At 34.6% G+C, this 24,908-nt stretch overlaps 1 pseudogene; it reads right to left on the bottom strand.

Moving 5' to 3' along the window:
- Nucleotides 1–2,236: 2,236 nt before the first annotated feature.
- LOC113921061 lies at nt 2,237–2,387 on the bottom strand (annotated as a pseudogene).
- Between the last annotated feature and the right edge of the window lie 22,521 nt (nt 2,388–24,908).

The raw sequence follows: 24,908 nt of genomic DNA, 5'->3' as shown, positions 1-24,908 counted from the left end.
GAATAGCTAGAAAGATTTTTAGAATATTGGAAAATGTTAGTATTTTAAAATCTATTGTGTAGATATTTAAGAAATAGTTATTTTTTAGCTTTTTGGTATTTGACATTTTTCATAATGACACTTAGGAGAAAAGGTAACTTTACTTTTATCATTTGGTTTTGTCTTGGATCTACCTAAATATCTGCAAAATGGTAACTCCTACCACAAGACTGTAAGCTGCTTCATTACATGGGATATTCCCTGAGAAGAAATATTATATTTCAGTTGTTTTTTTTTTTGTCTACTACCTATAAAAATCCCTGGCATATAGTATTATGAGGAAATGAATGATTGATAACCAGTTTGTAGTACCTATGTCAATTGTTTTAATAAAAATTTAAAATACTACATAAAGCTAGGTTTTACTTCCTTCCATTCAAACTACAGCAATTACAGATTTGACTGTTTCTCTTTTCAGTTGTATTTGGTTTTTGCTTTATGTATTTTGGAGTTCTATTAGTGGGTTCATGCACATTTAGGACTGTCGTCTTCCTGTTCAATTAACCCCTTCATCATTATGAAATGCTCACAAATATTCCTGATAATAATCCCTGTTCTAAAACCTAGTTTTTCTTGTATTTCTATATACACTTCTTTTTGATGAATTTTGGCATGATATATCTTTTTTCCATCCTTTTACTTTTAATGAATTTGTGTCGTAATATTTAAAGTAAATTTCTTGTAGGCATAATACAGTTGGATCTTGCTTTTTTAAAATCAACCCAAAGAATTTATGTCTCTTGAGTATTTAGAGCATTTCTGTATAATATATTACCAATATTTTGAGTAAATATTTATATTTACTGTTATCCTATTTATTTTCCTTTTTTAAAGATTTTATTTATTTGAGAGAGAGAGAGAGAGCACAAGCAGGGTGAGGGGCAGAGGGAGAAGCAGGCTCTCCACTGAGCAGGGAGCCTAATGCAGGGCTCAATCCCAGGACTCTGGGATCATGACCCCAGCAGAAGGCAGACGCTTAACCGACTGAGCCACCCAGGAGCCCCTGCTATTTGTTTTCTATTTGTACTATCTATTCTGTATTTCTATTTCTGTGTTTTCTTTTGGATTAATGAGGTAATTTTTTGCCTACCATGTTATCTCTACTTTTGGCTTAATGACTATATATCCTTGTTTTATTTCTGTAGTGGTTGCTGTTGGGTTTATTACATACAAATTTATCATATCTAGGTTTACTTTCAGAAAGCTTCTACCACTTCATAAATGTAACATTCTTAGACCACATGCTTCCATTTTATTCCTCGTTGTAATTGGTGCTGTTTTTGTAACACATTCTACTTGTACATATATTATAAATCCCACATAAGTTTTTAAAATTTTTGATGTACACACAATTTTTCTTTGAAGAAATTAAAAATGAAAAAGTAATCTTTTTAATTTACCAACATATTGACTATGTCTTCTGTTTTCATTTCTTTGCATAAAATCCTAGTTTCTATCTGTAATCATTTTTATTCTTCCAAAGAATTTTAATAACATTTCTTGTGGTGTTACTCTGCTCTCAAAGAATTCTCTCTGCTTCTGTTTTTCTGAAACAGTTTTTATTTTGCTTTTTTTTTTTTGAAGGTCATTTTTTTTTAAGATTTTATTAATTTATTTGAGAGAGAGAGAGTACGGAGCGAGAGTGCGAGGGAGAAGCAGACTCCCCGCTGGGCAGGGAGCCCGACGTGGTACTCGATCCCATGACCCTGAGACCATGACCTGAGCCAAAGGCAGATGTTTAACCCACTGAGCCACCCAGGTGCCCCTTGAAGGTCATTTTTATGTGGATATAAAATTCTATGTTGACAGGTTTTAATAAGAATTCTGCATCTAATGATGTAATTTCATGATTTCTGACTTGCATAGTTTCTGATTAGAAGTCTGTGTTAATCCTTACCTTTATTCTTCTCTGTATAGTATTTCCTTTATTTCCTCAAGAATTACAGGAAATGAAAAGCATCAGAACACAGGGCATTGATTCTTTTTCCCCTTAATTCTTTGTTTTTATGCCCTCAAGGTCAAGGCCAATGATCTTTTCCTTTTCGGTGTTAATTTCATCCAGAGGCAATTTCATTTCAGATAATGTATTTTTCAGGTAATAAGTTACATTGTTCTGTCTTTGGACATGTGTAGTAATTTTTTACTGTATGTTGGACTTTGTGAATTACCTTGTTCTGTGTAGTGATTTTGTTGTCTTCCTTTAAAGAGTGTTTTTCATTGCTTGGACAGGTATTTAAGCTGTTGTAGATTATTTTGATCCCTTCAAAGCCACTTCTTTAGTTTTCAATTAGCAATAATTGCGCCTCGGATAAACCTCATTGGCTACTATACTGCCACTGCGCAAAGCCTGCTAGGGTAGCTCCAGAATAGGCTCGTTCGAGGGCTACTTGAAACTTACTACTAAACCTTGACCCTGTTAGGCCTTCATAAGTAGTTCAAACTTCACTATTTCCTTGACTCAACTAGGCCACTAGGATTTATTTGGGTTCCCCTCCCATGATTTCATGGTTTGGAAATTGTCTCTGGGTAGAAAGCCATGGTAATTTTATAGTTCATCTCATTTATTTCCCTTGTCTCAGGAATCACAGCTCTGAACTGCCTCTTCTCCAGTCTCTGAAAACACTTTTTAAATAATTTTCTAAATTTCCAGGTTTTTACTGAGGAGGCTTTGCTTAGGTTATTAACCCTTCTAGTTTGGAGCAGCAGTTAGTAGATTTTTTTTTTTTTAAGATTTTATTTATTTATTTGACAGAGAGACACAGCGAGAGAGGGAACACAAACAAGATGTTTTTTAAAGAAATGTGTATTAAACAAAGGCCTATTACTGCCTGTGTGAAATATATTAATTTTAATCTCATAGGGATGCAGAAGATACAATGGTAAATCCAAATAATGTATTAAATAATAGATTTTATAGACATGGAAGGACTTTAAGAAGTCATTTGACCAAGTTGCATAAATAATTGACATTGGTGAAAGTCATTAATGTTGAGTAAGAATTGAAATTGGCTTGATATATAACAATAATCCATACAAGCATTTTATTATCAACATTTATGTGGTTTTGGAATATAGATGAGGTTCAGTGGGGTGGAGTCCGGAGCCAAAGACCAAGAAAGAATTCTTGAGGCATCTTTGGTGCAAAATGGTGGTTTATTAAAGCTTGGGGACAGGACCCATGGGTAGAAAGAGCTGCTGCCCTGGGGTTGTGAGGGGTGGCTGATTCTATGCTCTGGGGTTGGGGGACGTAAGGAAAAAGGGAGGTTTCCAAAGAACTTTCATATGCTAAAGAGGACCTATAAGATACAGGAGGCCTTGCCATTGTCAAGTTAAGGTTGTTTACCCCTCTAGTAAGGTATTAACATTAAGATAGTTGGGAACTTTCTGGAGGAACATTACACTCTGCCTGCTTCAATTATCTGTCAATGGGCTGCAGGTTATAAGGGCATTTAATTCTATCTACATTTCCTTCTGAAAGCTAGGTTATTGATGAGAAGAATGCTTTGTTCTTGTAGATTGCTAAGACATTTGTAAACTGAAGGAGACTCATGTCTTGTAGGATTGTGATCTCTACAAGTTAACTATTTCTTTTTCCATTAAGGCAGCCAGGAATGCCTGAGGAATGTCACATATATGGTGGGGGAGGGTTGTGGGGTGTCAGCTTCTGCTTTGTCCTCAGCTTGCCTTCTGTTCCCTCATCAACATGATCCAAATAAATTTCTTAAATGTTTCCTCTTTTTTTATACATATGGTTTTTATACTGCTTATGCCTTTTTATCATTGTATATTGTCAAAAGACATGTAGTATGGTGCCCTTCCATGAAGGTATCAGATAAATGCCTCACTAACTGAATATATCACTTGTCTTCAACTTCCTGGAATTAAATTCTTAGTTACTTTTCTTATTTAATTTTTAAATCTTGAGTTATTTGGTACAATCATATACCATTGTTCATTAAATTGTCTCTTTGTAAGAGAAATCTGATATGGTAAAATAATTAACAAGTGTTATGCATTGTTGCAAGGAAAAGGGCACACCCTCTTCAGAAACTGTGCAGATTTCAATAACAGGTGCATTGACTGTCAATAAAAAAGGAATTAGCTTTGCAAATTTTGCAAAAGCAATTTATATAAAGACCCCAGGGCTCTTAGGAAACAGAAAAAGAAAGAGCAAATCTGCTGGAAGCAGGGTTGATGAACTTCTGATGCCTGTAATTTTTTAAAAGGAGAACACATCTACTGCTAACTCAGTTTGGAAAATGACATTTTTAACAAATATTTCATATTTTCACTTCCTTTAATCAATTTTAAGTGATGGTTTTGGCTTACTTCAGTGGTAGATGATAGAATTCCTCTTTACAATGTCAAATTATGACATCTCTGCCTGTAAAGTCTATTTAAAAAAAATACCTTTCTGCAACTTGCTTTTTTTTTTAATACTTTCCTTATAGAGCAGATTTAGTTTCAAAAATTTAACAGAAAATACTTTTCTCATATATCCCCTGCTTCCACACATGCATGGCCTCCCCAACTATTAACATGCCATGCTCAAGTGATATATTTGTTACAACCAACGATTCTATATTGACACTTCAGTATCACCCAAAGTCCCTACTTTACATTCGGGTTTACTCTTGCTGTTGCATATTCTATGGCATTTGGCAAATGTATAATATGTATCCACTATTATTGTATTAAACAAAACACTGTCACTGCCCCCAAATCTCCCATGCAGCACCTATTCATTCTCCCCACTCTGCTCCAGTAGTCATGGAAATCAGTGATCTTTTCACTGTCTCCATAGTTTTGCCTTTTTCAGAATGACATATAGTTGGAATCATATAGTATGTATTGGCCTCTTTTACTTATGTAAAATATGCATTTAGGGTTCTTCCATGGCTTTTCACAGCTAAATAGCTCATTTCTTTTTACTGTTAAATGGTATTCCATTGTCTGAATGTACCACAGTTTATCCATTCACCTATGGAAAGACATCCTGGTTGCTTCTGACTTGATGCATTTATAAATAAATCTGTAAACATCCACATGCAGGTGTTTGTGTGAACATAAGTTTTCATCTCCTTTTGGTAAATACCAAGGAGCACAGTTACTGGATTGTATGATAAGAATATGTTTAGCTTTGTAAAAAACTGCCAAAATGTCTTTCAAAGTGGCTGTATCATTTTTCATTCTCACTATAAACTCTACTTAAAACAGTGTAAAAATAAGAAATATCCAGAGAACAAGCGGTAATTTTACACAATATGTCATCTTTTCATAGAAATTCTCCTTGGAGCTCCAGGTTCAATATTGTCACTTGGATGTGTCATGTCTCTCTGGAACGACATGGCCAAAACAGAACTGTTGATAACCCCATGCTTCTACCACATAATCGTTCCTCAGCATGTTTCACTCTCTCAGTAAATGCAATCATCCACCCAGATTTCTACCTTGTTCTCACCAGTCACATCCTGTTCTTCAGCAAACACAGTCATCTCTTTAAAATATTTCTTATATTCATCTACTTTTATCTAATAATATTTACTATATTCAGTTTTATTATTCATCATACTGACATTTTCTTTTTCATTGATAAGCAGACGCTACAAGGGTGGAAATCTCACTTTTCTTGTTCTTGGTTTTACTTCTGATGCCTAATACAGTGCCTGGAGTATGGTGGACTTTCAATAAATATTTACTTATACATCAAAATAAATGATCAATATAATAGACATTGTTGAATGGTCATATGATATTTGGCAGAATTTCCTCATCCCCCATTCCTTCATACAAACTCTCATTTTGTTCAGCTAATCCACACCTTTTCAAGGCCCTGCGTTTCATGTAACGAATTAGTGTAATATCATTCCCTTTGCTAATAATGCTCTTTTGAACAGTCATATGACATTTTTTTGGACAGTAAGATGTGAGGTGACATGCTGATCGGCTTCTAAGAATTATTTCCTTCCTCATAGTAAGAAACATGTCTTATTCCCTACATGTCATGCTATCTGCATGGGACTCTTGGGCCCATGCAAGCTGTTCTGTGGCCATGAGGGAAACTAGCAGAGAAACCACTCTGGGAATGGCAGAGGGAAACCATAGAAAGAACATGGGTACTTGAATGTTGAAATAACAAAACTTGAGTTGGTATATTTTGTTATGCCGAGTATTATATCTTTCTCATTGTTATCCAGTTGAGTTAGAATTCTACTAGCTGCCCAAACCATCACAGTCAATACATTTATGTTAAAAAATGTATTCGAGGGGTGCCTCAGTGACACAGTCAGTTAAGTGATCTACTCTTGGTTTTGGCTTAGGTTGTAATCTCAGGGCTGTGAGATCAAGCCCTGCATCAGGCTCCGTGCTCAGTGCAGAGGCTGCTTGAGACACTCTTTCCCTCTCTGTCTGCCCCTTCTGCCCCATTCTCTCTTAAATAAATAAATAAATATTTAAAAAATAAATGTAAGATATAAGCATATCTAATCTAATCTATCTATCATCTATCTATCTATCATCTATATATATAGGGTATGAATCTATTTTTTACCTTTATTATAGGGAGTGCTCAAGACACAGGCAAATGGGGGGTGAGGCAGAATGTCCGATTTTGTTTTGTTGTTATATTAATAGTCATGCCTACTTATTAATCCAATAATTTAAAAATAAATAATACTGGGTCAAATTCTGAGATATTTGTTTAAAGTTTTCTTGTTTTACAACCTGGATGAATTTCTAGTGCAAGAATAGACTAAATGCCTGAATTATTGATTTTCTTTGTAATTGTTTCTTTTCTTATTACTTGTCTTTTAAAGTTAAAAAAGTATTCCTCATCTCTTTAAATATTTTTACCCATCTGAGCAGATTTAGACGGTGCATATGTCTTTTTAAAAGGTACGTTTGGGCCTACTTTCAGGAACAATTAAGACCTTTGGAAGTTTGCGAATTTTGCTATCTTCTGAGTTATTTTGAAACCTTAGCACTGACTTGTGGTTTAGTGTATGCTCTGAACGATTAAACCTTTTGCATTTATTGACACTCTTCCAAACTGTCATACCCTATGGTCAATCAGTCATATACTTGAAGACTTAGATATTCCCTGAATGAATTTATCTCTAATGTTGTAATTATTGTTGAATACCTCCCACAAGATTGAATTATGCCTTAAAATTTTTGTTCCAGGGACTCTTCTATGCCAATTTGTATTCTTAAATCTTCTAAAATAGCCATCTCTTGAACAGTCATTTCAAAGTAATCAAAATGTGTTTCCAAAAGTGAGAGAAGAAAATGAATGGTAAAGTCATTATATGCTTTAGAATAAGAGTGGTCATAATTAATCCAACATGTCATTTCATCCTATAATTTAGGATAATGATTTTTATTGGATAATCTGTGCTTGTTAAATTCAGCAGATACTAGACAACCTATTTCCCTGACAGAACGAAATTCCAAGAAAAAAAAACAATCATTGATTCATAAAAACACTCCCATAGGATTAGATGAAACACCTATTTGCTTTCTTGGAAAGTTGATTAAAATGATTTATAATAACTGAATCATTAACATTACTAAAATTAAATAATTTTAATTAAATAATTAATTAAATAATTAAATAATAGATGGGCAAATATAGAGAAATAAATTGGCCTTAGAGGAATGTCTTTTGAGTCAATGGGACCATATGCAACTGGAATGAGAGATTGGTTTTAGAGGCTTTAAAGTAAATCTTTAGGACTAAGTGGGGTAATGAAGGCATCAGAGTCAAGGTGTATTAAGTTCATTAATTCATTTATTCAACAAATAGTTTCTAAGTGCATACTATGTGATAAACATTGTTCTCCACCCTGCACAGTATAGGAAAATGTTTTGGCACTCATCACTCACAGTACTTAGAATATAGTCGAGGAAAAAGGAAAGGAAATATATATAGAAAAGTTGGTGTACACTAGATTGTGATAAATGGTATGGAATAACAAGAGCAGAGTAGATTGTGAGTGTGGGATACTAGGTACGTTCTTTGGCAGTTTAAAATATGATTGTCATCAGAACAGACTTACTTTGAAAGCAGTATTGTTCAGCTTGTATCAGATACTTCATTATATTTTAGAACAATTCAACAATAAAAGGCTTACTGATTGATCTTCCAGGAAAATGCACTATGGAAAAGTGAACTTCATAATACACATAACCTTATATGTGTATGATAGTGTTTACACACACTATTATTTAATATATATGATGAGGTTGCTACTCTTAGCCCATTACATGTGACATAGCTTAGACTAATGTTAAGTGACTTGCTTGAAGTCAAGTAACTAGTTCTTTTAGCTCTAAAATATTTCTTTAAATCATGTTAGGTAATGGTAACTCACTCTTAAGTTGTCCAGGTCTCATAATATATTTTTTTAGCCTACTGGATGGCCATTGTGAGAAACTACAATTTATAACTTTCAGAGTTGGTTCAATTTTTTTTGTAATTTGAACAATGAATTGTGACTCAATGAGTGAAGATGTCATTATTACTATTACTCTGTAGAGATTCATTTTTATAAAACCACTGATATCTTTACCATTGACTGTGCTGATTATATTAATAAGGCTTAGCATAGATAACCCACTTAATTGGCACTGTTGAATGTCAGTGTAGGTATAGAAGCAATGCGAGTTTTCTTTTGATTAAATTGTACAAGGTGCACCAAACAGAGTCAAGTTTCAGATGTAATAACAATCTCATATCTGACTTACTGGCTTATGGATATTATTTAATAGCTTGTCAAAATTCATTTAAATAAACTGATTTGAAAAATGGCATTCAGTACAGATTATTCATGTAGGAAGCAACATTTAATTGGAGTAATAAGCGTTTTGCTTTGTTACACTTCATAAGTGACTCCATGTAAGTCCCACTACAAGGTCTTATTAAAAATACTCAGTTATGATTGTTAGGTGTTTAGCGTGATTTTCTGAAATACACGAAATAGAGTTAGAAGCTGTCTTGAAGATTATAATTATTTGACACCACACAATTATCACATGGTATGTGACAACCAGAAAATACATATTTTGTTTGTAAATTGTGACACAAGAGAGCAAAGATGTGGAATTCATTTTCTATAAACAGTTTGTGAGAGAGGTTTTTCTGACTAAACTTTTTGTAACATATACTTGGTAATCATGTCTTATATGTGATGCAGGATATAAAAATTAAGAATCAGGGTCTCTATCTTACATTAATAAAAAGTAGTCGTCAAAAGTTATTAGTGAGAAATGCATTGAATATCAGACGGAATGTTAAGATTGTGTGAGAACAGAGAAAGGTGAGAATCTGACCCTACAGAGCTTTGAAACAATGTCACAAAGTTTCACATTTGCCTTTAGAACAGAGAAAAGTCACTGAACCGGAGTTTGACATAATCAGATTTAAATTCAAACAAGATCCCTCTGTCTTCAGTGTTACAAATAAATTTAAAAGGAATGCAAAGTAGAAGAGAGAGGACCACTTAGACTGGAATTAGCAAACTAGGAATCTGTGGACCAAATCCAACTTGTCATATATATATATATATATATGTTTTTTTTACAGCTCATGAATTAAAAATTGTTTTTACATTTTTAAGTGTTTGAAAGAAAATCAAGGAAGAATAACATTTTATGTCAGATGAAAATTATATGAAGTTCAAATTCTAGTGTCCATAAATAAAGTTTTATTGGACCACATTTTGTGCTCATTCATTTGTGTACTGTCTGTGGCTGCTAATGTCACTACAACCTCAGAGTTAGTAGTTGCAACAGAAGTCACAAAGCTCAAAAAGCCTAAAATATCTGTTTTAGAAAAGAAAAGAAAAACTTTACTGACTCCTGATTTTGGCTATTGAAGTGATCCAGGTAATTGCTGATGACTGCTTACAAAATAAAGAGAAATAGGTGAATTCAGTAGGTATAACTATACTTCCATTTCATAATGCATTGGGATTGCAAAGATGGCTCCTAAATTTCTGAATTCCAGGTGCATGTTGACAGCATTCACTGAGATAGTTAATATTGAAAGAGGATCATGTTGAAGAGAGGGAGGTGAAGAAGGAACAGTTTTTACGTGTTGAGTTTCAGGTACCTTTGAGTTTATAAGTAGGTGCATCAAGTAGTTGAATATATAGGGGGCTCAGGTGAGTGAATTCAGGTTGGAGATACAAAGATATGAGTAAATCAATGAGCCCTACAAAGCAGTTAAATTCATTAATATGGCTGAGGCATCCAAGGGTGAGTACAAAATGATGTTGGAAGGCATCCTGACACCAAATCTTAAGGAACTGCAATATTTATTGTTCAGATAAAGTAGATGGAATTGTGAAGAAAATAGAAAAGTGGGGCAAGAGGGGAAAGAGGAAAACCAGGAGACTATATTATTATGGAAAACAAAGAAAAAATTTCAAGAAAGGAATGCTTAACCATATTTGTGCTGCCAAGAAGCAAGGAAGATGACTGACCAAACCCCCATTGATATAGCCAACTTTAGTCCTGCTTTTAATTTTTAATAAATATTTATTTCTTTGTTATCTATGATAAATATTCTGATTAGTTATCAGGCTACAGAAGTCAATAACAAAAAGCCCTCAATAGTTTGAATGACAAAAACATTTAAAACTTCTGAAAACTAAAAAGCAAATACCAAATTAAGGAAAAATGAAAAACTGGGGAAAATATTAGCAATGCATATGAAAAATATTTATAATACAAAATTATTGTAAATCAATGATAAAATGCTGACAGCTGCAACAAAAATGGGGCAAAAATTGAATAGACAGTTCAGAAAAATTGTGATGCATATGATTGATAAACTTGAAAAAAATGCTCAGCAAATGAACATCTCATTTCTGTGCCTGTAAGGTTGAGAACTAGAACCTGGAAGGTAGTAACTCCTCCTCATCCAGAAAAGGTATCTTCTGGCACCCAAACTAATACTAGTTAATTAATTGTACATTTGGGTTTTATAGGGTGAAATTTACAAACAGCAATAACATCTGTTTGGAAGAGAAAACTTTTTGATGATAACATTTCAAAAAAATTATTGAATAGCCACAAAAGCATGACATATGCTATTGATATTCAGTGTTACAAGGTAGAATTAAGGGAAAGTTAGAATGTCTCTTTTTCTTACCAACCAGAAGGAATGTGCAGGTTTTTTATTATACAGAATAAAAATGAATACATAAGAGGCATAAGTGGAAAGGGGTGGCTTAGGAGTGAAGAGCACCATATGGTTCTAGGCTTGTAAATAATATCTTTGTGTATATTCCTTCCTATCAAGAGAATTGTTATGAGAAATAAATACGTTGTTTTAATGGAGAAAATTATTACGCATTTATGTTTTTCTCTGGGATCAAATTGAATTTTGGTCACTACATTATTGACACATTGCTAATTTTTAGGACTCTCTTCCAGTGTACATGAGATATAAAGGGAATATCAACAATGACATTTAAAATGTGTTATCTTTATTAATAGAGGTGTATGCTATTTTAGTAATGTCAGAATGATGAATAGCATGTAATTCAGAGAAGATGGCTTAGAGCAGATATACAGAATTTACATAGGATGGGTTCATCTGGCAATAAATCAAATAAAAACTTTAGTTTTATGGTCTTAATGTTTCAAGAAGCTAGTCCTAATTTACAATTTATTTGCATGATATGAACATTTTGAACCTTTCATTTAATGCCAAATTTTGTCATTTTAACGTAAATGACTACCATTTTTGTATTATTAAGAGGTTAAAGTTTTCTAATGTATAGTGCTGAAAGGTACTTTCGACACTGAGATCAATGCCCTTTTCCAAAAGAAAGAGTTTGCAATAAATTCATTCACTAGTTTTAAACATAAGTTAAACATTCCTTTGAAAGCATGCTTGAGTATTATTTACATATACATCTCCAATATAATTAGGGAAATCCAAAATCCCTGCAGTACTGGGTTACTGACCTCTTTTTCCTTTATATTTCTTAAAACACGTAGTATAGTTCAGTGGTTTTCTTTTTTTTTTTTAAAGATTTTATTTATTTGACTTTGACAGAGAAAGACACAGCGAGGGAGGGAACACAAGCAGGGGGAGTGGGAGAGGGAGAAGCAGGCTCCTGGCTGAGCAGGGAGCCCGATGTGGGGCTCCATCCCAGGACTCTGGGATCATGACCCGGGCCGAAGGCAGACGCTTAACGACTGAGCCACCCAGGCGCCCCAGTTCAGTGGTTTTCAACCCTGGCTGAGCATCAAAATGATCTGTGAAGCTTTTAAAAATACAGTGAGAGAGACCAGCATCTCCATCCATTCCCACTTAGTCTCAGGCTGAGTCTGAATCTCCTGGGGTGGGCCCTGTCATTTTTATTTTGAAAAGTCTTCACAGAAGATAGTGGGACTGAATTAATTAAGACTCTTTAGATTATTAAAAAAACAAACAAAAAACCCCTCCTTTTGAGTTATCTTGTAAAAGGGGAACTTATTTTAAGGATATAGTCATCTCTCACAGAACCGAGCAAGGATTTGGCTAGGCCACGGGAAAGGACGAGAGCCAGGGCCTGGGAGCATGAAAGGGCGCCCCACAGGGGGCTTCTCTTGCAGTCTGCTTTCTGATCCGTTTTTGTCTTTGCACATCAGCTTCATTCATTTCTATCCTCACAGGCAAGCATCCACTGTTTCCCAGCTTCTCAGTTTACTTTTCTCCTTTCAAGAAAGTAGATTGATTCTTGAATCTCTTACTTCCGAAAATAAGTTACTCAGAGGAGGGGTTCATTTGGTGAGTTAGAGTCTTGTTCCAAATCTTAGCCTGGGGCCAGATTGTACAATTGTTACCGCTCCCATCAAGATGATGTGAGGGAGCTGGGCAGACAAATCTGCAAGGTCCACTAGGAAGGTGTGGCTAGGGCTCAGGATCACTGGATAGTCTGTTTAAACAACAAACATTTACAGACTCACAAGAGGTGTCCCACTAGGCTGGCAATACAAAATTAAACAGGATACATATGGTCCCTGTTTTACAAGATACTTAAAATGCTTAAAATATTCTGTTTAATTCTTGATGATGTTTAGAAAATTATGTTCAATTATAGATTGACTGAACAAGTAGTGAGACCAGATGTTGAGAAGGGAGGATTTGGGGTTTTTGAAAGGCTGGGTTCTCTTTGTAAGAATACAGTAATCTTATCCTCTTTTATTTTACTGTCAGTGAAGAGCAGACAGGGACAGTGTGGTGTGTGTGTGTGTGTGTGTGTGTGTGTGTGTGTGTGAGATGTATGTGTACCTGCACATTCTTCTTTGGAGAAAAAGAGACAAAGGGAGAGAGAGAAAAGAGGAGATAGGAAGGGAGGGGGAAAGAGGAAAGGGAAAAGAAAGAAGGAGTGGAGTTTTATGTGCATTGCTAAATTTTTCAGCATTATATTCTTATTTGTTCTCATGGTGATGTAGAGCTCTTTCCTGCATTTTATTTGCTTGCTCCCCAGAGCTGTGCTTAGGGCCATCAGCTCTAAGGATCCTGAAGGACAATAACCTTCATCAGTACCCCTGGGCACTGATGCCTGGAGACTTAAGAAATTATTGATTTCACATTGTTGTCATTTGTTCTCATTTTGCTGACTATACATACTGGTTCCCTATTGCCAATGCTGTATAATTTAAGACACAGTGCACTAACTACTTTATGTGACATTAAAACAATTTTACCTGTGGTGAAAAGGTTTTCCCAGGCATAGAAACGACAAATATAATGTGTAACGACTGAAGAGTTCATGAAAAGCAACATTGTCAAACAAACAAACAAACAAACAAACAAACACCAAACCCTATTTTTGGTGCATTCCAAAATTGCCTTTCAATATGGTCTTATTCCGGAGATTCCAATTTCAGATGTCACTGCTATTGGACTTGAACTAATAACTGATTAGACTGAAAATGTGTCACATCTTTCCAAGGCTCTCTTTAACAATCTAAAACGTAAACCTCTGTTGGTTGACTCTCACTTGGAGTGAGGGATTTGTGTGTGCATGTGTGTATACATGCCTGCAAGGGCTGTCACACTATCCCTTTGTTGATAGCATGTTTGGGATGGACAAGCATTACCTGCTTAGACGTGTGTTGGGGGTGAGTGTGAGGATTATGAAGGGCTTTTCTAACAGGTCTAAGAGGCTCCATCTCAGAGGTGTGGAAATGACCATCTTTCCCTGTAGTTGGGTGATTTTTACCATTAAATTAATGTAGTTTAATATGGTACACACATGGTAATGCCTGTAAGAATAGATTTCACTTACGATTATATTTTACTTTCTATTGTTTATTTGGTGGGAATATCTAGAATTCTATCATAGTAAATGGTTCAAGTAATCCACTCACCTTGCTCTTGTCATCTTCAAAGCAATAGCACCTACGTTAGAGGCATGGGAATATGAACTTACAGAGGCTTCTGATATTCAGAGAGTTCATGAAGGCATTAGCAACTAAATAAGATAACAGGCATCAGAAATAAAACACTTCAAAAAGGATTTTTTGAGTACTTTAAAAAGATACTGTATTTTCTGTTTTTTAGTTTCAAGTTTTTATTTAGATTCCGGTTAGTTAACATACAGTGTAATATTAATTTTAGGAGTAGAATTTAGTGATTCATCATTTATGTATAACAGTGGGTGCTCATCACAAGTGCCCTCCTTAATTCCCATCACCCATTTAACCCATCCCTGTGTCCACCTCCCCTCAGCAAAGTTCAGTTTGTTCTCTATAGAGTCTGTTTAATGGTTTGCCTCTCTCTTTTTTTTTTTTTGCCTATGTTCATCTTTTTTGTTACTTAAATTCCACATATGAGTGAAATCATATGGTTATTTGCCTTTCTCTGACTTATTTCACTTAGCATTATACTCTCTAGCTCCATCCATGTCATTGCAGATGACAAGGTTTCATTCTTTTTTATGGCTGAGTAATATTCCATTGTATGTACATACCACTTCTTCTTTATCCATTCATCAGTCGATGGACATTTGGGCCTCTTTCCATAATTTGGCAATTATTGATAATGTTGCTATAAACATCTGGGTGCATGTATCCCTTCAAATCAGTATTTTTGGAAATTGGCCTGTAATTCTCTCTCTCTTTTAGGTAGGCTCCATGCCCCGTATGGAGCCCAACATGGGACTTGAACTCACAACTCTGGGATCAAAACCTGAGCTGAGATCAAGAGTCGGACACTTAACCTACTGAGCCATCCAGGTACCCCACCTATAATTCCCTTTTTTAGTGGGGTCTTTGTCTGGTTTTGGAATCCAAGTGATGCTGGCCTCCTAGAATGAGTTTGGAAGTTTTCCTCCCTTTTCTATTTTTTGGACTAGTTTGAGAAGAATAGGTGTTAACTCTTCTTCAAATGTTTGATAGAATTCCCCTAGGAAGCCATCTGCCCCTGGGCTCTTGTTCATTGGGAGATTTTTTGATTACCGATTCAGTTTCTTTGCTGGTTATTGGTCTGTTCAAGTTATCTATTTCTTCCTGTTTCGGTTTTGATAGTTTACATGTTTCCAGAAATTTATCCATTTCTTCCAGATTGCCCAATTTGTTGGCATATAATTATTTATAATACTCTCTTAAAATTGTTTGTATTTCTGTGGTTTTGGTTGTGATCTCTCTACTCTCATTTGTGATTTCAATTATTTGGGTCCTTTCTCTTTTCTCTTTGCTAAGTCTGAATACGGGTTTATCAATTTTATTAATTCTTTCAAGAACCAGCTCCTGGTTTCATTGATCTGTTCTACTGTTTTCTTGTTGTTTGTTTCTATATCATTTATTTCTGTACTAATCTTTATTATTTCCTTTTGTCTCCTGGCTTTAGGCCTCACTTTTCTTTTTCTAGGTGTAAGGTTAGGTTGTGTATTTGAGATTTTTCTTGCTTCTTGAGGTAGGCCTGTATTGCTATATACTTCCCTCTTAGGATCACTTTTGCTACATCCCAAAGGTTTTGGATCATCGTGTTTTCATTTTCATTTGTTCCCATGTATTTTTCTTTCTTCTTTAATTTCCTGATTGACCCATTCATTCTTTAGTAGGATGTTCCTTAAGCTCCATGTATTTGTGGTCTCTCCAGTTTTTTTCTTATGGTTAACTTCAAGCTTCACAAGTGTTGTGGTCAGATAATATGCATGGTATGATCTCAGTTGTGTTGTACTTGTTGAGGCCTGATTTGTTCACTCGAACAGAATGTGTATTCTGCTGCTCTAGGATGAAATGTTCTTAGTATATCTGTTAAGTCCATCTGGTCCACTGTGTTATTCAAAACCATTGGTTTGTTGTTGATTTTCTGCTTAGATGATCTGTCCATTCCTGTGAGTGGGGTATTAAAGTCCCCTACTATTATTGTATTTTTATCAGTGAATTCCTTTATGTTTGCTATCAATTGTTTTATATATTTGGGTGCTCCCAAGTTGGGGGCATAAATATTGTTAGATCTTGTTTAGAGCCACTGTCCAGGTTAGCAACTCTCAATAGGTGTCTCTGTGCCTACGCTGTTGGGGTAGGAGAGAGTAATGGTGCCCATTGGCTCTTTTGTCCCCAGAGAGGCAATGCCACTCCTCTCACACCAAAAAAGGAGAAATTTCTCTTGCAGTGCATCCCAGGGGATCCGCAGATCACCTTTGCTCATGGGCTATCTGCCCTCCTCCGCAAGAGCACTGGCACGCCCTCAGGGCTTCACACTGGCCCCACCCCAGACCTCTAAAACTCAAGTCTTTGAGCACTGTTGGTTGTAAAAACTCAGGAAAATCAGCCCTTCTTGTTTGCTCAGTCAACAGCTTTGGGGAAGTGTTTTCCTTGTGCAATCCCTGTGCACTCTACTCTCCCTCTCTCTCTCTCTCTCTTTCCTCTGTGACCAGGGCTCCCTTCCTATTGCAGCACCTGCACCCAAATCATATTTCTGCACCTCCTACCTTCCATGATGTGACCTCTTCTCTCCCTGTATTTGTGCAGTTTGTTCTGTCAGTCCTCAGATCAATTTCTTGTGTACTGAGAATGATTTGATATCTATCTAGCTGTGTTTGAGGTAGAAGGCAAGCCCAGGGTCCTCTTATTACTCCACCATCTTAGCTCCTCCTTCAAAGATAATAATTTTTAAAACTAGAATTTTGAAATTAATTATATATATCCTGTTGCTATTTTAAATAAAATTATATTAATATAAATACTAACCAATTTAATAAATTGGATATATGAATTCCATTAACATGTATTTTACATTGATATAGGACATTAAAAATAAATTTTTAATTTTTTAATGCATTCATTGTTTTTTAAAATTAATTTATTTTTTAAAATTCCAGTATAATTGACATATAGTGTCATATTAGTTTCAGGTATACAATATAGTGATTCAACAATTCTATACATTACTCAGTGCTCATCATGATAACTATACTCTTAATCCCTATCACCTATTTCACCCATCCTCTACCCATCTCCCCTCTGGTAACCATTAGTTTATTCTCTATAGCTAAGAGTCTGTTTTTTGGTTTGTCCCTTTTTCTCTTTGTTCATTTGTGTTGTTTCTTAAATTTCACATATGAGTAAAATCATATGGTGTTTGTCTTTTTCTGGCTTATTTCACTTAGGATTATACACTTTAGATCCATCCATGTTGCTGCAAATGGCAGGATTTCATTATTTTTTATGGCTGAGTTATGTGTGTGTGTATGTATACATATATACATACACACATACCACATCTTCTTTATCCTGAGCTGAGTATACACACACACACACACACACACACACACACACACACACACACATACACACATATATACACACCACATCTTCTTTATCCATTCATCTATTGATAGACACTAGGTTGGGTTGCTTTCACATTTTAGCAATTGTAAATAATGCAATAAACGTAGAGATACATATACCTTTTTGAATTAGTGTTTTTGTATTCTTTGGGTAAATACCCACTTGTGGAATTATTCGATCATATGATAATTCTATTTTTAATTTTTTGAGGAATTCCAGACTGTTTTCCACAGTGGCTGCACCAGTTTATATTCCTATGAACAGTGTACAGGAGTTCGTTTTCCTCTGCATAGTCGCTAATACTTGTTTCTTGTGTTATTGATTTTAGCCATTCTGAAAGGTATGAGGTGGTATCTTATTCAGGTTTTGATTTGTATTTCTCTGAATATTAGTGATGTTGAGCACCTTTTTGTGTGTCTTTTGGCCATTTATATGTTTTTGGAGAACTGTGTCTTGTCTTCAGCTCATTTTTAATTGGATATTTTTGGTGTTGATAATGCATTCATTATTTAATCAGTCTATCAAAAAGTCCTCCATTTCCTTTTGTATGTATTCTCTTCTCTCTGATATCCCACATCTCCTTCTTACATCCCAGTATCCAATAAAGGACTGTATTAGTCTACTTGGGCTGCTGTAACAAAATACCATGGACTGGGTTGCTTAAACAATAGACAATTATTTCTCATAGTTCTGGAGGCTGCGAAGTCCAAGATCAAGGTGCCTACCAGGTAGGTTTCATTCCAAGGTGTCTTTGAACTTGTAGGCAACCCCTGTGTGCCACAGGATTTCTTTTTTGTGGGCTTGTGGAAAGAGAGCAAGAGGGCTCTCTGGTGTGTCTTCTTGTAAGGATACTACTTCTATCAAATCAGGGCCCTGCCCATATGACCTCATTTAACCTTAAGTACTTTCTTAGAAACCCCATCTCCAAATACAGCCACAATGTCTGTGTGTTGTTATGTTCACAGCCCAAATGCTACAACCTCTTTGATGTCTCGCTTTTTTCTTATTCCTATATAGTTTGCGTAGGAAAAATTTTTACCAACCTGAAACCAAAATATGTTAAAAAAAGGCCTATGACTTCTGAGCCATAGAATAAATCAAAGATGTTGTAAAAGACCTTTATTAAGTGAACATAAGCATTCCATATTCAAATATATGGAGAACAGTTAAAGTAATGCTTAAGTATATATTTGTAGCCTTAAATGCTTATCTTAATAAATAGTAAGCTCATTTTACTCAAAATTATGCAAATTAATTTGAAAATCTGGTTGGAATGGGTAAATTTTTAGGATAATATAAAATGCATGTACCAAAAGACATACAAAATCCAAACAGAGCACTTTCCATGTGAAAAAAGGGAAAAAAGAGAAAAAGAAAAGGAAAAGCCATTTCTGAAATAATATATCTCAATACATTTTCAAAGATTCATTCAAAAACCAAAAAAAGAGCTAAAGGAAGAAAGAATATTAAAAAAAAAATATTTCCAAATCCTTTTTGTGAGTACAAAGGACTATGAAAGATAGTACCATATAAGAAAACCAGAAACCAAGCTATTTTTTTCAAAAATGAAAAAAAAAGCACATGAAAGAATAATAATATTGAGCAAGTTAAGTTTATTCAGTAATGAAAAGATGATCCAGTATTAGGAAATCATCAGTTATCTCCCTATGTGCCAATAATATATTTGATTACATTTAATGAAATTGGGATACATGTTTATTTAAATATGATAAAATATATACATGGCCTGATCCAAAACCCACCATTATACTTAATGCAAAATAATAGATATATTTCTATTAAGTTAGGAGTAAAGATTATGTTTATTTGGAATATCTAAGAGAATAGATATATCAAGATGCTGTGTATAATATTAATGTTAAGGGATCAATTTTATCTTGTACATGAAGACTCCAATCATAATAACAATATGCTAAATGAAGTACACAATCACAACATATCCTGTCAGTTACAGGATGGCAGATATTTTCTGTCATTTCATTTTTTTATGGGCTTATTCTTTTTCACTGTTAAACATGGACAAAATCAAATACAAGATGAAGTAGAGAGAACTGCAAGATGAACCTTGACTTACCTTTCACCGAGCTTTAATAATAATTTATGGTCAATCTCCTTTCATCCAAATGCCAATCCATTCCTCATGTGTCATTGGGTTTCTTTTGAGTTAAATCCCTAGATCATATAACTTTATATGTAAATACCTCAGCATATATTTCTAAAAGTTACACAACTTAGTTTGAACTAATTATAATAATATTATATGTAAAATATAGTTAACAATAATTCCTTAATGTCATCAATGTTCAAATCCTCGTGATTGTATATATACCTCTCTTTTACTTTCTCAATTTTTTAATTAAAAAAACAGCTTTGTTTGTGCCGTAGTTCCCTTTGTTTGAATTTTGTGGATCATATCTTCAGTGTCATTTAATGTATTCCTATAAATCTGTAAATTAGTGGTTGGATCTAGTGACTGTATAATTCAGGTTTATATATTTATTTTTTAGGAAAATAGTTCAAAGATGCTGTTGGGTACTTCTATCAAGAAGTACCCAACAGGGCACCTGGGTGGCTCAGTTGGTTAAGCAACTGCCTTCGGCTCAGGTCATGATCCTGGAGTCCCAGGATCGAGTCCCGCATCGGGCTCCCTGCTCGGCGAGGGGCCTGCTTCTCCCTCTAACCCTCCCCACTCTCATGTACTCCCTCTCTTTCTCTCATTCTCACTCTCTCAAATAAATAAATCTTTAAAAAAAAAGATTAAAAAAAAAAAGAAGTACCCGACAGTATATATCTGGTTGTCTCTTTTTGTAATGTTGGCAGCTATTGATATCATTGCTTAGACCATTTTTTTTTCATTATGAATCACAAAACGGGGATTTTCCAATTTTATCAATCCATTTTGATTAAATAGGTTAAATGATGTCTATTGAACAACAGAAATACTTTTATTATTGCCCAAATTTTCAATACTTTTATAGCTTTCATTTTTTTGTTGTGATGGAAGACATATCAACTTCATTTTTCTAAAGTTTATTGTTATTTGGTATTTCCATACTCTTTCCAGCCGCAATTGCTTGGCATGTTTTAACAACACACTAAAAATATTCAACCTAATCATGTAATTTTGTACTGTGTTATGTTGAATTATTCCAATCTAAGACTCTGAGGCAGAAATTTTTATGCAGGAAATTTCTTAGGAGTGTTTTTGGGGACAATAGCTCTATGGAAGTAAGAGAAGCAGAACTAGGAAGAAAAGATGTCAAACTTTGATGCAAAAAAATTATATGGGGAGCCAATTATATAGACAACTCTGGAACTGGATGATTTTTGGAGTTGTCCTGGATCAATGAAAAAGGGTCAGATCTTAGTATGATGCTGGAACCAATCACTGGATATTGGAAGAAGGAAAAGGAAGCTATCTTTGGTTGAGGGCAACTCTTGGAGAGGTGTGATGTCAGCAGGCAATACCCCTTGCAGCTGAGGGAAGATGCCTCAGGCCTGAAGTGCAGTTTTGGTGGTGCATCACAGCATTTAATATAGTTTTACCTGTGCCACTCAAGTCCATTTGCTTCATGTGTAAGTTCAGCCCATCAAAAATACCTTCCCTAGGATTTGGGGAACACTCACAAGAAGTAGACTAGTGGAAAGGACTCAACTTCCAATAACTACAACTGGTCTTGAAGATACAAGTGATGCTTATTATCTCTCTCATCTGTGACTCATTCTAAATTCCCTAACCCTCAGCTAGGATCTCTTCTAATCTAGGTGACTTATAAGATGGGGTGACCCAGGCCTCCACACCTGAGGGGTCTGAGCTCCTATTTCCCATGGTCTTTTCAGGCTGGGGCTGCTGCACTTGTCTATTTGCTGCCCCAAATAGGCAAGGTGGTAGGACTAAGAAACACCCCAGTGGATTTCAGGGAGACAAATGTATTCTTTCCTGCCTCTAGTATATAATAGCATTCTTATCTCCTCTTGTTAATCAAGGTTAATTCACCAGCTAATATGGTGACATCCTTTCCTAGCTTGTTATTCTCTTGACACAAAGGACCTAAAGTAACCTATCGGCAGCCACTACTTAATGAGAATTTAGCTGTTTCCTGTGGTGTGAATAATATCTTTCTGGGAACCAGGACCTCTAGACCAACACTACCAGAATGGAAAGCACAAATTTTCCAGTATGGTAAACAAGGCCACTTTTATCCCTTGGTTACATAACCTTAGAATGCTATCAGGAATATAGCATCCTACAATGGTCTTTAAGGAATGGGAAGTAGAGACCTTGTATCTATCATTAATTATTGTTTTTTAGATACTGATGATGGCTCACCCTACATAAAAAGTTAGAAAAATAGTATTTGTTTGCAAAACTCTACAAAGTAAGGGATTAAATGTTTATTTGATTCTATTTTTAAGGTAAAGCCATATAAATCATTTTTTTAAAAGGTTTCTTAACCATATATAGCAACATTCTTGGTCTTTAGGTTTTTGAAGCAGAGCAAAAAAATATTATTAACAATTTGTAATCAACCAAATGGCTTACTTGCTAATGTCATTAAGATGTGGTATGTGAACAAATTTTTCCTAATTTATTTTATGAAACAAAATGTGGGGAGCATAAAATATGAAAAGTTAACCAAATGTGAGTGCAGTTAATATAAACATATATCAAAGTTCAACAGTTTTACTGTGGGCATGAAATGTGGTAGCAATTGGATTATAATAGTACAACAAAGATAAGTTCTTTCTACTATGTACTCCTTTTTAAAAATTTAAATTCAATTAATTAACATATAATGTATTATTAGTTTCAGAGGTAGAATTCAGTGATTCATCAGTCTTATATAATACCCAGAGCTCATTACATCATATGCCCTCCTTAATGTTCATCACCCAGTTACCCCATCTGCCCACCCCACTCTCCTCCAGCAACCCTCAGTTTATTTTCTATGCTATGTACACCTAATTTTTTACCACTTAACTCAGCAGATAGCACTTTAAATGTCTAAAATAATTGTCTGGAATGCCTGGGTGGCTCAGTTGGTTAAGTGCCTGCCTTTGGCTCAGATCATGATCCCAGGGTCCTGAGATCAAGTCCGGCATCGGACTCCTTGCTTGGTGGGGAGCCTGCTTCTCCCTGAGCCTGCTTCTCCCTCTGCTTGTGCTCTCTCTCTCTGACAAATCAATAATTCTTTTAAAGAATAAAATAACTATCTAAGCAAGTAATAACTAGAAGGTAGATGGCTATAGTTAAGGTGTATAGTTTTTGTTTTTAAAAAATACAATTAATGGAAAAAATTCTTTATGACTACATGGTGCTTTTGTGATTTAAGGTTAAAATAAAATATTGGGAATATAACTATAGAAAATCCCCTTTTACAGACATTTTTCTCCTTATATGTATCTAAGAAACATTTAAAATTATTATAGTTTGGGAAAGTCAATAAATGCCATCGCAAAACACTGAATAAAATGAAATTATTTATCAAAGTATATGATGGAATAACTTCTCTGGTGAGTTGACATTGGAAATGGACCACAGAACTATGTATGATTTTTTTTACAAGGTGAAAGGCATGGGCATATGATAAATTTTGCTAAATACAATTGTCATTCTTGGTATCATGAAACTGTAATAGAACAGGAAACTATCACATGTAAAAATACATAATTTAATAGAGAGAAAAACAGCCAACTGAGTCTTATTCCCATTCCACTGTGTGTAAGTGGGTCACCTTGGTCCATCCTCTGAAACTAGAGTTTATAGGAGACCATATGATATTGCAAGTAGTTAGGTAATTTCTGGAATATGTTATAGAGCCTCATTGTGGTATAATTACATTTGTAGATGTGAAATCTTTGTTCTTCATATTTAAACAGTATTTTAGTTTCTTACCCTTTTTATTTCCTTTGCAATATTCAACCTACTATCCTTTCTATTTGGAGTGATTTTCCTTTATTAAATGGCTTTAATTTATTAGTGTGTTATAATTTATGAATCAAGAGACCAGAATAAAAAAATAATGATCACTGGAAATTCCACAAAGTAGATACATTACAGTTAGAAAAGTGAGCTGATTCTGTGGCTACTTTCTATAAAATGTGAGAGTCAATAAAACAAAGGTTAGCTATAAGAATTTATGATTTATTACCAAATCAACCCTAGGATTGAATCCTTCTTTCAATGGAGGAGTTACAAGCAGGGAATTTAAACACATGTTATTCTGCCAGAATTTTCTTATTGGTGCATCAGTCATAAAGTTGTCTATATATAACATAATAACAGCAGTTTAGCAATATTCCTACATAGGACATATTAACTCCCATTACATATCCAAATTGCCATTTTAAACAGTATTTTCACAGGACGTAATTTATAGTTTTGACTGCTTCATGAGATTATGCACTCATATCAGCTTTTTAAAAACCAGAACATTTCTAACTGTAAGGATATGATGTCCCTTTTATTTTTTTTTAAACAATCAGAAAAAAGTTTGCTTTATTTTTCCCTCATTGGATATCCTCCAATGTCCTTAACTGTGACACACTGCCAATTTTCCTGGCATGCTGAGAACGCTAAAGCCAAGCTTTTTATCACTCTGATATGTATGTTGGGTTCCTGTGGCTGAAAAAAGTTTCCCTTGAAATTCAAATGTCATAATAAGATTGGTTAAAATTGCAAGGTTTTATTTCAAGGCAACTCATTTTCATCAAAGCTTTCTGTTTTTTTTTTTTACATTTTCTAGTTCTCTCTACTGAAGCATAATACCAACCTTGTCATTTATATGTACAGATTTCAAATTAACCTATGTTGTACTTCTGTGAAAAAATATTACCTTTTAGAGGCTTTTTACACTTTTCACTTAATTTTCTTTTCATTTTATAAAGTGCCTTTTTTTTTAAATGTCAGTGGAGCAAATATTTTCTCCCATCCAGTGGTTTGTCTTTATACTTTCTTGATAGTATGCTTTAAAGTACAAAACTAAAATTTTGATAAAGTCCTATTTGCCTATTTTTTTGGTTAACTTTTCTTTTTTGGGTCATAT

The sequence above is a fragment of the Zalophus californianus genome, chromosome 3 (assembly GCF_009762305.2).
Source record: "Zalophus californianus isolate mZalCal1 chromosome 3, mZalCal1.pri.v2, whole genome shotgun sequence".
Taxonomy (NCBI): Eukaryota; Metazoa; Chordata; class Mammalia; order Carnivora; family Otariidae; genus Zalophus; species Zalophus californianus.
Note: the sequence above shows the minus strand (reverse complement) of the source record. Positions and strands in the feature narration are given on the sequence as shown.